The sequence below is a fragment of the Otolemur garnettii genome, unplaced genomic scaffold (genome assembly GCF_000181295.1).
Source record: "Otolemur garnettii isolate 467f Iridium unplaced genomic scaffold, OtoGar3 scaffold00074, whole genome shotgun sequence".
NCBI classification, from domain to species: Eukaryota; Metazoa; Chordata; class Mammalia; order Primates; family Galagidae; genus Otolemur; species Otolemur garnettii.
In genome coordinates this window covers 885,259-897,830 of record NW_003852469.1, presented here as the reverse complement: position 1 = coordinate 897,830, position 12,572 = coordinate 885,259, and the positions used below count along the sequence as shown (strand labels likewise).

At 43.4% G+C, this 12,572-nt stretch overlaps 1 protein-coding gene and 1 long non-coding RNA gene across 2 annotated transcripts in view; both read right to left on the bottom strand.

Moving 5' to 3' along the window:
• XKR6 (XK related 6) overlaps positions 1-12,572 on the bottom strand; it is a 206,958-nt gene that overhangs the window by 147,292 nt on the left and 47,094 nt on the right. The window lies entirely within an intron of this gene.
• The window catches only part of LOC111726663, a 58,542-nt gene that overhangs the window by 272 nt on the left and 45,698 nt on the right, over positions 1-12,572 (bottom strand). The window lies entirely within an intron of this gene.

Sequence of the window (12,572 nt, the reverse complement as noted above, 5' to 3'; positions counted from 1 at the left end):
CTCAGAACCCTGTTAGATGCTGGGGAACAAGAATGACAATTTAATTCCAAGACAGTTCTACAAAGCCAAAGTACTGTTCTACTCATTTCCTGAGGTGGTGAAACATTTATTTTTTATAGAATGAGTTAAATATAACGATGTTGTTAATGAAACAAGACAGCCCCTTAACTCCTTTAAAATATATATATGCACATTATAAATTAAAAAACAGGGCAAAAAAGGAAAGCAAAACACTAAACCATACATATACAGTGGTCTAGTCCTTAGGAACATGACTCCTGCCCTCCACAATGCTGGCTGGACAAGAAAACTAGCCTGTTTCTCCAAAGAAAGGCATTCCCTCATTTAGCAAACTATTTGGCAGCGCTGGCAGTTACGCTGAGCCTGAAAAAAGGGTCCCAGACTTCAGAGAGTCTTGAGTCCCTGGTGTCTATTTCCTAACTGGGGGTCTCAAGGCTGGGCTATGAGGCTAAGGAGACAGACGGTATTTCCACGAGAGGTAGGAGGAGGGCCATATATACTCAGTGACAAAAGAATGAGGCCGTAGGATTTAAAACAAAATCCACGACAAGCCTGAACCTTTATGTGGCCAGCAACCAAATCATCATGTATCTGTCTTTTCAGTGTGAAGCTTTTATTTTCAAAATCCCACATTAATCCTGGAAATTAATTCTCCCTTTTTGGAAGAATGCTGGTAGTTAGGTAGGAAATGCAGACATAATGCCTTCGACTATTTTGAAAAGTTAAATCAGCCGAGTACCTCTAAAATTCACTTCATATGTGGAAGAGCACTTCATTCAATGGCAGCCATAATTGAAAATGCAGAAATTTTGCTGACAAAGTCACATTTAAAGAACTGACCCTAACTGCAGTGTAATATAGACACATACTTTATGAAATTGTTTATACCAGTAAGTTAAATATAATTTGTGAATTATCGAGCACAGTCTATACTAACATTATTGTTCAATGTTTCCTACTTCTCTGCTGGTTCCATATATACCAACGAAATCTTTAGTTTTGTGAAAATATGCTACATTAACAACAAACATCAAAATATATGCACCTGATTCAATTTAAGCCCTACGTTCACCTTAAAATAAAAGCAGGAAACACAACTGAGTCGGTTTAGCTTCCCTAATGTGTCATGGTCCAACTAAATTTAATAGCTCAACAAATGGTATAAAGCTAAACAGTCTGACTGAAGGTTTCAGACACACGCTTTAAAGTAATATACTGTAATTTATGCTTAAATAGTTAGAATAAAGAAAAAAAGGACTGTTTAGAATCCTATCGAGGTTTTAACAAATCAGTATGCTTTGAAAATTCATTCCCCACTGATGTTCAGAAGGTGATTCTGTAAGTTGTATACTCTGAAGTATTCAAATTTTAATCAGGGCCAGGGGCAACGCTGGCCTTATTTGCAAGCAGTCAACAATACGCACGCCATAGTGCCCTACTTTTATTCTGGTTTGTAGTGAATTTCAGAGAAAACATTTAATAGATAACACGTTTTCCACTTTAAACGTTAAACATTCACTCCCTTTAAACCCCACAGTTGTCCTGTACCCAGAAGGGAAGCCCGCTCTGACCCACAGCTCTTCTCAACTCGCCTCTGCTGCCGGCTAACAGCTGAGACGCTTGGTTCTCCCAGAACTCACATCTTCCCCTCAAGTCTCACGCCCCCAGCTGGGACCCTCAGCTAGACCTCTCCCTTTCTTCTGCTTCCATCATTTTATATTTGGTCACACAAATTACAGTCTACAATGACAAATACAGTCCCACAACTTCACCACTTCCACTTTGGTCAAGGCCTTGGAGATAAAGTAATGAGACTTTAATGCTCAGAGGACATGTTTTAGCTTACTAACTTTACACTCAGTCTTAAGTTGAATGTTACACTGAGGTCTACCATCTAACAGGATCAATGAATGGGATTGAAATACTTGTACACTGACAAACCAGAGTCAAATTCCTATAAAGACAAATCCTACTTAAGAACATCCAAGGTCAAAGGCATTCTCACGAAACCTGTTTCCATAGTTTGCAGTGAATCTTTTCACAGACAGGATTAAGCCTCATGACACATGAGGGGTGACCCTGCCACCTGAGCACTGCGATCCCACCTTAGAGATGTCCTTTCCTCTCCCAGGACTGGACAGATTCTAAGACCTCCTGTCTCACACAGATGGCTCATCTCCTAACTTGAGCCAAAACCTACCAGCATTCTTTCTTTTGGAGACAGAGTCTCACTTGGTCACCCTTGGTAGAGTACTGTGGCGTCTTAGCTCACAGCAACCTCAAACTCTTGGGTTCAAGCGATCCTCTTGCCTCGGCCTCCCAAACAGCTGGGACTACAGGCACCTGCCACAATGCCTGGCTTTTTTTTTTTTTAAGAGAAGGGGGGGTCTCACTCTTGCTCAGGTTGGTCTTGAACCTGTGAGCTCAGGCAATCCACCCACCTCAGCTTCCCAAGTGCTGGGATTATAGGTGTGAGCCACCATGCCCAGCTAGCTTTCTTTACGTGGAAATCCTGCGACTTCACACATGCAGCTTTGCCAGCAGCCTAGATGCTACTTCAAACACATTTAACAGCCAGATAATCTCAATGATTCCACAGGAGACAGAATGCCCCTCAAATGTGGAGACAATGGTTAGCCACTTGGAAAATTTAAGACGAGATCTCTAGCTTCATTCCTTAAACCAAAATAAATTCCAGATATACTGCATTTAAAGTAAAAATATGAAACCATAAAGCTACTTGAGAATAATGTGGGTAAAAGTTTTAAAAATACATTTAAAGTACAGAAAAGACTTTAATTATAACATAAAACCAAAGCCAAAAAATGACATGATTTTTAAAAAGTGGCCCCCCAAAATCCCAAAACAAATAATAAGCTGAAAAAATATTTGCAGCAAATACCAATATGGATACTAATTGCTAAAAAAAAAAAAAAAAAAAAAAACTCAATGAAAAATGGGAAAAAATTACAGACCGCTCACCAAGAAAACACAGTGACTGGTAATCACACAAAAATATATACAAACCCGTTCCAAACTGAAGAAATGCAAACCACGATGAGATGCTAATGATTACCAAGAGTGCGGGACCCAGGCACTGGGCAAACCATCGGGAGAGGCAGAAACTGGCACTTAACTTCTGGAAGAACAATGGCATAATCTACCAAAACTTTAAAATCTGCACACCACCCTGCCAAGTCCGACAGTATGCAAAGCAGACTTTCAGTCCCAACTCCTATGAAAAAGCAGCGTGCGGCAGGGGTGGGGTCCATGCTTAAAGACTTAAAGGGATGTCCCAACAGCACAGTGTGTGCATCGAGTTTGATAATCCATTGCCCTACACCTCTTTCCATCTGGAGACATGGCCAACCCAGTAAAACTGTGGTTACCATAGACTAATTCAGTGATCTCAGATTCCTTCAAAAGTACAATCTTGCCATTTTATGTGACACCTAGTAGTACAGAAAGACACATAAAACTAGTGGGTCTTTCCAGTAAAACGTCACTAAAGAAAATCAGTCTCTCAGCAGAAGTCAGAGCAAAATGCACCGCAAAATTATGTGTCCACTTCACTCTACAGCAGCAGTTCTCAACCTGTGGGTCGCCACCCCTTTGGGCGTCGAACCAACCTTTCCCCTTTCACAGGGGTTGCCTAAGACCATCAGAAAACACATATTTCCAATGGCCTTAAGAACCCAGACACTGCTCCTCACATGTGGGGGTCACCACAACATGAGCTCTCACATTTACCCCAAGTCAACCAAACCTACCCAGAGACAGGATTCTTCCATTATAAGGCTGACCCCTTGGGCAGGACGACAGGGGACATGGCTAGACTTGGACACTCAACCCCCTCTCCCCCACCCCACCAAGGCAACCAAAGGATTCCAACAGTGACAGTGCAGAATGCATCAATTCTGCCTATGACCAGGGTGTGTATCCACTGGCACATGCAAGATTCTGAAAACTTTCCACCAGCATTCTTATTTATCAAACACAATATTCTTCAGATATTAAGCCACTATAATTCAAAGAAATATTCTTCAGACATTAAGCCAGTATAGTTCAAAGAGTGTGGGTTACCATCAGACTCACCCAGTATCTAATGCCACTGACGCCCTCACTGATAATGTCTGGTGAGGGTGATTCTGTTCCGTCCAAACCTTTACTCTTACAAGTTTTGCCTCCTTCTCTCCTAAGGGTAAAAAGACCCTAGGATGCCTCTTCTCGATCACACAGCTCCGGGGGGGGGGGGGTGCCATTCCATAGATTCTCTCATGCACCTCCCCTTCAATGCTCCCCTCCTTTCTCCTACAAACAATTCCAAGTTTCCTGATCCCGAGATCAATCTACTGCCTCAAACAGACTGCGGGCTACAGCTAACATCTTTCTTCCCCTTTTTCTTTACCTGGAACTGCCAAGAGTCAGTTATGTTTGCTTATTCAAAAATGTTTACTGAAGAGTATGTGTCCCCAGGGTTTAAGCTGACAAGGCCCCTCCCTCAGGGAGCCACAGGCTCCATTGCATTAATAATCAGACACACCACTATCGTGTTCCAAATGATAGCTGTCACTGAAAAAAAATACCCAGGCTCCGAAAAAGAGTAGAAACCCGAGGGCTGAACACCCTGGTGTCCCTTCCCTTTGCAGACCATGCGGGCCACGTGCACAGCCTTGAGGTCTTACCCAACAGCCCGATGGGTCTCCTAGAAGAAATGACATTGAACCTGAGCTCCAAATGCTGGAGAGGAAGTGGCCAGCAAAGGATAAGAACAGGAGCATTCTGGGGGGAGGGAAGTAACCACTCAACAGTCCTCCAAGAGAAGGGAGCCTGGCGACCTGGTATCAGAGAAAAGGCCACATGCAGAAAGGGTGCTGCAGCCCACGGGCACAAGAGCCACACCTGCTGAGCCCTTCTGATGTACAGAATCTTCTCAGTTCCAGCACCTGAGTGCTCACCTTCAGAACGGATTTGTCTTCAGCCTGAACACACAAGCTGTCACTGATTTTTGTGTCCTTACTTCTCAATATGAAGCTATCTTGTATACATGAATAATATGTGTTCAAAATCTGCACAGTAGACAAACAGACTGATGAAAAGTTAATCAGAATAATATAAGAATGTGACCAGGCACAGTGGCTCACCCCTGTAAAGCCAGGAGTTGAGACCAGCCTGGGCAATGTGGGAAGACCCCATCTCTACAAAAAATATGAAACGTTAACCAGACATGGTGGCACAAGCTTGTAGCCCCAGCTACTTGGGAGGCTGAGGCAGTAGGATCACTGGAGCCCAGGCGCTCAAGGCCACAATGAGGTATGACTGGGCCTCTGTACTCCAGCTGGGTGACAAGGAGACCCTGTCTCTTTAAAAAAATAAAAACAAGAATACAACCATCTTTAGTAAGATTTCCTATCATGATGTACATTTGAAACTGTCTTATTTGCACATACAGTGATGAAATACTTATGAATTCAAACAAGAAACATCTTTACACAAATGCCGGTCATAACTTGACCAGTCCGTGCCCTGTGTTCAGATTATGCTGCTGTTCTTGGTTCTTCCACAGTAGCTGGGTGTACAGAGGAGTGTAGTTCTCCTGTGTTGTAATTATAAAACTCAGACCACTGTTTTAGACCAAAGTAAAGCCAAATTACTTTGTTACAGAGAATATAAGCCAACTCCATCCCTACGCTAACTACCAGTTACATCTTGTAAGTCCCCACCAGATGCTTCTGTTTACACCTAAGCTGTTCACTTGGAAACCTTGTAGGATGAACTAATCCTTCTGTTGTTAACTGCAGGGAAGGCTAAGAGAGGATGGCACCACCGTTTACAGATTGTAGCAGGAAATTACAACACGTAGGTTCTAGTCAATGAAAGTAAGCACTGAATGTTTTCACCTTACTCTGACAGATGGGGCAAGATGTCAAATTTGTTAGATTCCTCATTTATGGGCTCTGCCCACATTTCATCAGAACTACTGGTACAGATTTAGAAGGAAACATAAGACTCACTTATTTTAGAAAGTAATACAACTTGTCGGATACACGGTGCAGATTTTAGTTCTCTGCACAGCTTCTTTCTTTTGGATGTTCACAGAATGACCTGAGCTGTCCCCAGAATTGGCCCTTCACAACAGCTAAGCTGAAACACGAGATGTTTCTTATACAAAGCAAATAAAACTGCACTTTATTACTCACGGCTACATCCTTCACATTACTTACCTGTTTTTTATAACTAAGAGTAAGAATGCTATAGTATTTTGATGTTACAGAATTTAAAGGTTAAAAACGATCCTTTTCTGCTTCACCCTCTGTATTATAAAGCCTTGAAGATCAGATTTTGTACATTTTGAGGTTGAATGTGTAACACACCAGAATGTTTTTGCCTTCCTATCTAAGTGCTCCTGGTAGTAGACTAGGATATTGTACAGGCCTGTGATGCCCGAATACAGCTAATAGAAAGGTACTAAATTATCTAAAAAAGATGACCAGACTAATAGTTGAAACAGCCCATAAGTGGGTAAACCAGAAAATGCCAGGCAGTGCCTGTGCCCCAGTGGGTAGGGCACCGGCCCCATAAACCAAAGGTGGCGGGTTCGAACCCAGCCCCGGCCAAACTGCAACCAAAAGTAGCCGGCTACTGTGCCAGGTGCCTCTAGTCCCAACTACTGAGGCAAGAGAATCGCCTACGCCCAGGAGTAGGAGGTTGCTGTGAGCTATGACACCACAGCACTCTACCCAGGGCGATAAAGTGAGATTCTGTCTCTGAAAAGGAAAGAAATGCCTGTGCTTGGACCACAGAATAGACTCGAGCTGTCATGTATGTTCACAATAAACTCCTGCTCCCATGAAGTATGTGCCAAGATATTTTTAAAACATTAACTTTCCAGTGTTGGATCACTGTGACACTTTTTGTGGTTTCAAACAACATGGGTAACCCTGTTGTACTTGGAAGAAATTGTAAAACAAGGCCGCCCCTCACTGCATGAGGGTCGGCTCCGGGACCCCGGTCTCTCCATACCAAATTCTGGAGACACTCAAGCCCTTTCTTGAGCATCTGGTAAAATGGTTACTTGCAAGTGACCTACACCCATCCTCCTGCAAACTTTAAATCATCCCTAGATTATTATAATACCAAATAAAATTGCCAAGTAAAAAGGAGTTATACTATATTTTTTGTATCATTTTTTATTACCACATTGCTATGTTTTATTGTTTGTGAGTTTTTTGTTTTTTTTTAATATCTTCAATCTGGCTGAATCCGTGTCTGTCAAACCTGCAGAAGGCCAGCTATAGTAAGAATACTGACGCCCAGGAAAAAACCTTGCATGTTCCTGGTCTCAATCACTACAAAAGGACAGCTATCGAGAGAGACTGGCCCTTGAACTCTAAGATGCTCAGACACCGTGGAATTGCCTGTCTAAAGAAAATTCTCCTGCCGGCTGAGGTTACACTCCTTTCAGTCTCTGCCCCATGAGCAGCGGCCTCCCTCCCTATACGGCAGAGCTGTGCCCTCACTCCAGTCCTCCCTGGCCACGCGCCTCTCTTCTCTGGACGTGTCTATCAGATATGGAAAAGGTTAGGTGGCCACGATAAACCCACAACTACCAACGAAATTCAGTCTTCTAAACTGAATGGAAGAGCAGATGTAAATAAAAGTATATAAAACAGTGTGATGAGGCACCATGCACCCTCACCCGCTTCAGCAAGTGCAGTGTTCTGCCCTGGGTCTGACCCACTGATGCCCCCACCCACCCAGCCTGAACATGACAGTGATTTATCTGCCCTCAAGTAAAACTTCCAACTGAGCATTTTTTTCAAACTACCCTACCACCGTCGTGAAGCCCCCCATCCAGCAGCGGGAAGTCCATTCACGTTGCCCCACCATCATCACTCCAGGTCCACAGCTGCTTATCTCCCCAGGCTGAAGCTCTGCACCCCAGGAAACACTAACTCCCCACTCCCCATCACCTGGCAGCCCCCAGTCCTATTATTCTCCATCTCTATAAATGTGACTCCTCCAGGGACCTCACGTAATTTATTAATATTTTCCTGACAGTTTCAGCCAAGTAATCTTTATAAGAAAACAAAAGTCAAAGCAACATAATATTAGTTCACTAAGGAGCTTCCCAGGATTCCACAGTTGGTCCTGCCCTCTTCCTACACCACACACGTCTGGGGCGCGTCCTTGGTTGAGACTTGAATTTAAACGTTTTTGTCTTATCCACAACATAAAATAAGACAACTCATTATTAGACATTGAGGACGACTGAAATCTGATGTTTCCGTGAAGGTTCACAATGAATACAGTACAGGCAATTCATTCTCGTTTTTAAATTATTTGGCATCTCACTATCATCTTGAAATTCCAAGAATGAAAGAGACGTCAACTTAATAAACCATTTACTTGGACCTCAAAACAATGTACTCTCAACTTGTGAAATCAAGAACTCAAATAATCATTGCTCTTATTTCCACTGTGTCCCTACAACATCCACAATTAATAAGACTGGGAAACGAATCCATTTTCTGAAAGGGAAAAAACTAAGCTTAAAAGATTAAGATATTCAAAGTTACTACAGTAAGACAAAATTTCTAACATCGACGCGAAGATACTTTCCTTATATAAATCAGCACAAAATCGACAAGAGAAAGGCACTTTTACAACTAAAACACATTTACTTCTACCTCCTCTCTCTGGAAACAATAAAGAAATCGTCAACATCTTCAGAGAAAGAAAAATGAGCTTCTCAGAGGAGTAACAGCGTTCCACTTCCACCTCTCAAAGGAAGCTGAGCGCCCTGGAGAGCTAGGAAAACAAAAAGGAGAAGCTGTTTGCACTCCAGCTCCCTCTAAGTCTCGATTATTTTGCTTTTAGAGTGAATGGTGAAAAGCCTGAATCTTCTAGTGAGAAAGGATATAAGGTCTCCTAGTCCAAACTTTCCACAATGATAGAATCCCAAGTTAATCAAATGTTTATTCAACTTTTGCTTAATACTTCCAAGGACAAACAGGCTGTCTCCTGGGAAAACAGTCATTTCCATTTCAGCTCCATCAGAAATTACTCTGGTACCATGTAATTTAGGAAAAAACCAAGGACATCGTAATACATTAATTATTTCCAGCAAACGCCAACTCATTCATTACTCTTGTTTAGTAAGAAGTTCCAAGGTCAGACATAACCAAGGTTTGTTGGTTCCGTGGTTCACAAGATCATCTCGGGCCGGTTCTTTTCTGTGTTCCGCCATTGGCTGACTGGCTTAGCAACCCTCATGGTTTCAAAGTGGTCCTCATCAGCCCAGGCTTCACCGCGCACACAATGATGCCCAACATAAGAGTAAGTCTTCCCCTTCCAGTCTTTTCATGTTTTCTTTGAATCTTTTTACCTGTGTCCAAAGACTGCTAGTAGACGTCTTCCTGGCCAGAGCTACATCTGACCCATCACTGGCAAGGAATACGGGTCCATCCGGATGGCTGAGATCGTGGTTTGCTCCCACCTCTGCAATCTGGGTCAGCCTCAAAGCAGTGCAGAGAGGGCAGATCACAAAATCCATGACCCATCAGGAGGAAGGAAGGAGAGAAAGGCAGAGGGCTGTACAGGTGACCCAATTTGCCGTGGGTATATGGAGTAAAAATCTAGCTAGCAATAATTTCTGCCTACGGACTCTAATTCTGATCTCTGCATCTTGTAAGAGAAACCCTTGACTGCAGTACAGATTCTATACATGCAAAACCACGTTCCCTTCCCCGGTCCTCGGTTCCTCTCCAGGTTAAATATTCCCACTTTTGTCTACAGTTCTACAGCTATGATTTCACAACTACATGCTTTGACATCCCGATCACGCTTCAGTTTACCAAAGCCCCAAATGTCCAGGACCCTCTTAAAATGTTTAGTGCCGAGTACAACAAAACTAAGTATCTCCTGTGTTCTGAACACACCGCTGCCAACACGACCTCAGCCGTTACGCTGCTTCTCTGGTACTAACCTTCTAGTAACTCACAATGCACTTGCTAAAACTATAAATGTCTTTCCTACAAGTCTTGGATGGGTCTAATCTTCTATAATCTCTGCTTTGGCATTTTTTAAAATAAGGTGCAAAATTCTCTACACAGTTATGCTACATTTTGTCTTATTTTTGGACTGTATCTTTCCATCCTAACCAAGTCTTAAATTTTCTTTTAGTTCTAAAAACAAATGTATTTGCCATTTGCCTAGTTTTCAATTATAGAAATTCAAACTTACAGAAAGCTCACTCCCGTTTACTCATCAGCTTTATAGAGCAGGGCTGCTCAACGTCTTATGTCTCACAAGAGCCTTCTAGTGTTGTAGTAACTTGCTGAATTTCCAAGATCCAGAAACTACTCCTCACAGGGTCAGCAAAATAATCTATTAATGAACACAGCCATCTCCGGAGACTCACTGTCAATGGACTAAACCACTGGACTCAAACCAGAATGCCAATTCAGTAACGGCGAGTGAAAAGCATAAACTGCCAAGGGACCGAGAGATGTCAGAGTCCCGTGGCCAACGCATCACTGGCCTCACCCCCCACCAAACCAACCACCTGGGAAGCTGGTATATCAGGGGCTCTCAACCTTCCTAATGCTGCAACCCCTTAATACAGTTCCTCATGTTGTGGTGACCCCCAACCATAAAATTATTTTCGTTGCCACTTCGTAACTATAATTTTGCTACTGTTGTGAATCATAATGTAAACATCTGATATTGGGCAACCCCTGTGAAAGGGTATCTAATCAAAGCAACCAGACAACTGAATCACTCACTTCCTTCCGTGTAGGCATGCCACACAGGCAGCCAAATTCTCAAGTGTTCTTTAGTGAGCACAGAAATCAAAGCATCAGTCACCTAACATAGGAAGTCTGACAATTAAGTTTGTGAACTCGTCCTAGAAAAAGTGCTGCATACCCCATTGCTGAGTATCACACGGTTACTTCTGAAGTCCTCCCTTTGGTACTATGCACCAACACTAGTGCCTAGTCCATCATTCAAAGCAACTTAGTAACACTCTTTGTGGAATGAGCGCCAGCAGTGTCACTATACAAAGTTCTGACAAGTTTGTGAACTTGCCACCCTTGCTCACACTGGCATCACTGTGCACAAAGCTGGGTCAGTTTTCTGACTTGGTAAGTCAGGGTCAACGTGTGGTGGTTTGCTGAGTGGTACTAGTGTTGCATGTTTCTGGGTGCCATCCAAGGACAGTGCTGATGGTCACTCCAGAAAAAGAGTGACCACTCCAAAATTGCTCTGAAGGGTGGCCTGGGCACTGGCACCGTGCACAGCTTCCCCAGGGGAGGGCTCTGAAGGGGACCACGGTGCTATTCAGCCATGAGGAGGCAGCACTTTTTCTAGGATGAATTCACAAATACAGTCAGACCCCGTATTTAACAACGTCAGAGTAAACCAGGCTAGCCTACCATTCTCTGCACCAGGTCGTACTCCAATCCAACAGAGTACTCAACAGGGCCGTCTGGCTGCCACTCAGATGCCATCATCATCATTAAATATCACTTCAAGTACATCGCTAGCCAGCTGCCCTCCTCACAGGCCCACTTCTGAGAGGGCACACATTCCACCAGGCTGTGGTCAGGCTTAGCCGGCCTGGAGGGAGCGCTGGTCTCGCTGGCTCTGTGTCACACTGGTCAAGTTTGAGGCCAAGCTCTACCACTTTCTTAACATGTGATCTACAACAATTTCCTTATCTTTTCTGAACTTGAGAATTGATTCCACTATTGCTCCTATTAACAAATTACAACAAACTTACTATACAGCTTAACACAATTTATTAATTCTTATAGTTCTGGGGGTCAGAAAGTCCTGAGTTTCCTGGGACTGTATGAGGTGTGGGAAGGGACGCGTTCCTCCTGGAGGTGCTGCGGGAGAATCCACGCTCGGCCTTTTGCAGCTTCTGGGGACCATAATCACAGGCTCGCAGCCCTTTCCATCTTCAAAGCCAGCAGGGTACCACCTTCAAATCTCCAACTCTGACTGTCCTGCCTCCCTCCTTCACTCAGAAGGTCCCCTGTGATTATAACAGGTACACCCACTCGGACAGTCCAGGATAATCGCTCTGTTCCAAAATCCTTAACTTAATCCCATCTGTAAAGTCCCTCTGCAACGCGAGGCAACCCATTTATAGGTCTGGGGATGAGAAGGTGGACACTGCCGGACACCAGTTTAAATTTGATCAAGTAATTCAATTTTATCTTAAAACTTCAACACTGTTAACTAAGGAGGACATGATTATTTCCAGTATAGTTCATACAAAAAAAAACAAAAGTCTTTAAGGCTGTACCAATTAATATGAAAAAAAATTAAATAAGAAATGAACTAAAATGAAGTTAACATGTAAATGAAAACCTAAATGTTTTACTGAGCTTTTCCTATTATAGTCAGGAAATGTGCAAACCGTACCATAGGCTTCCCGGCTCCCACCCTGGACAAGGCTGCTCACTCCCCTGTGCCGGCCTCTCCTCATCTCCCCCCCTCTCCTCCAGAGTCACCTGGACAAGGCTGCTCACTCCCCTGTG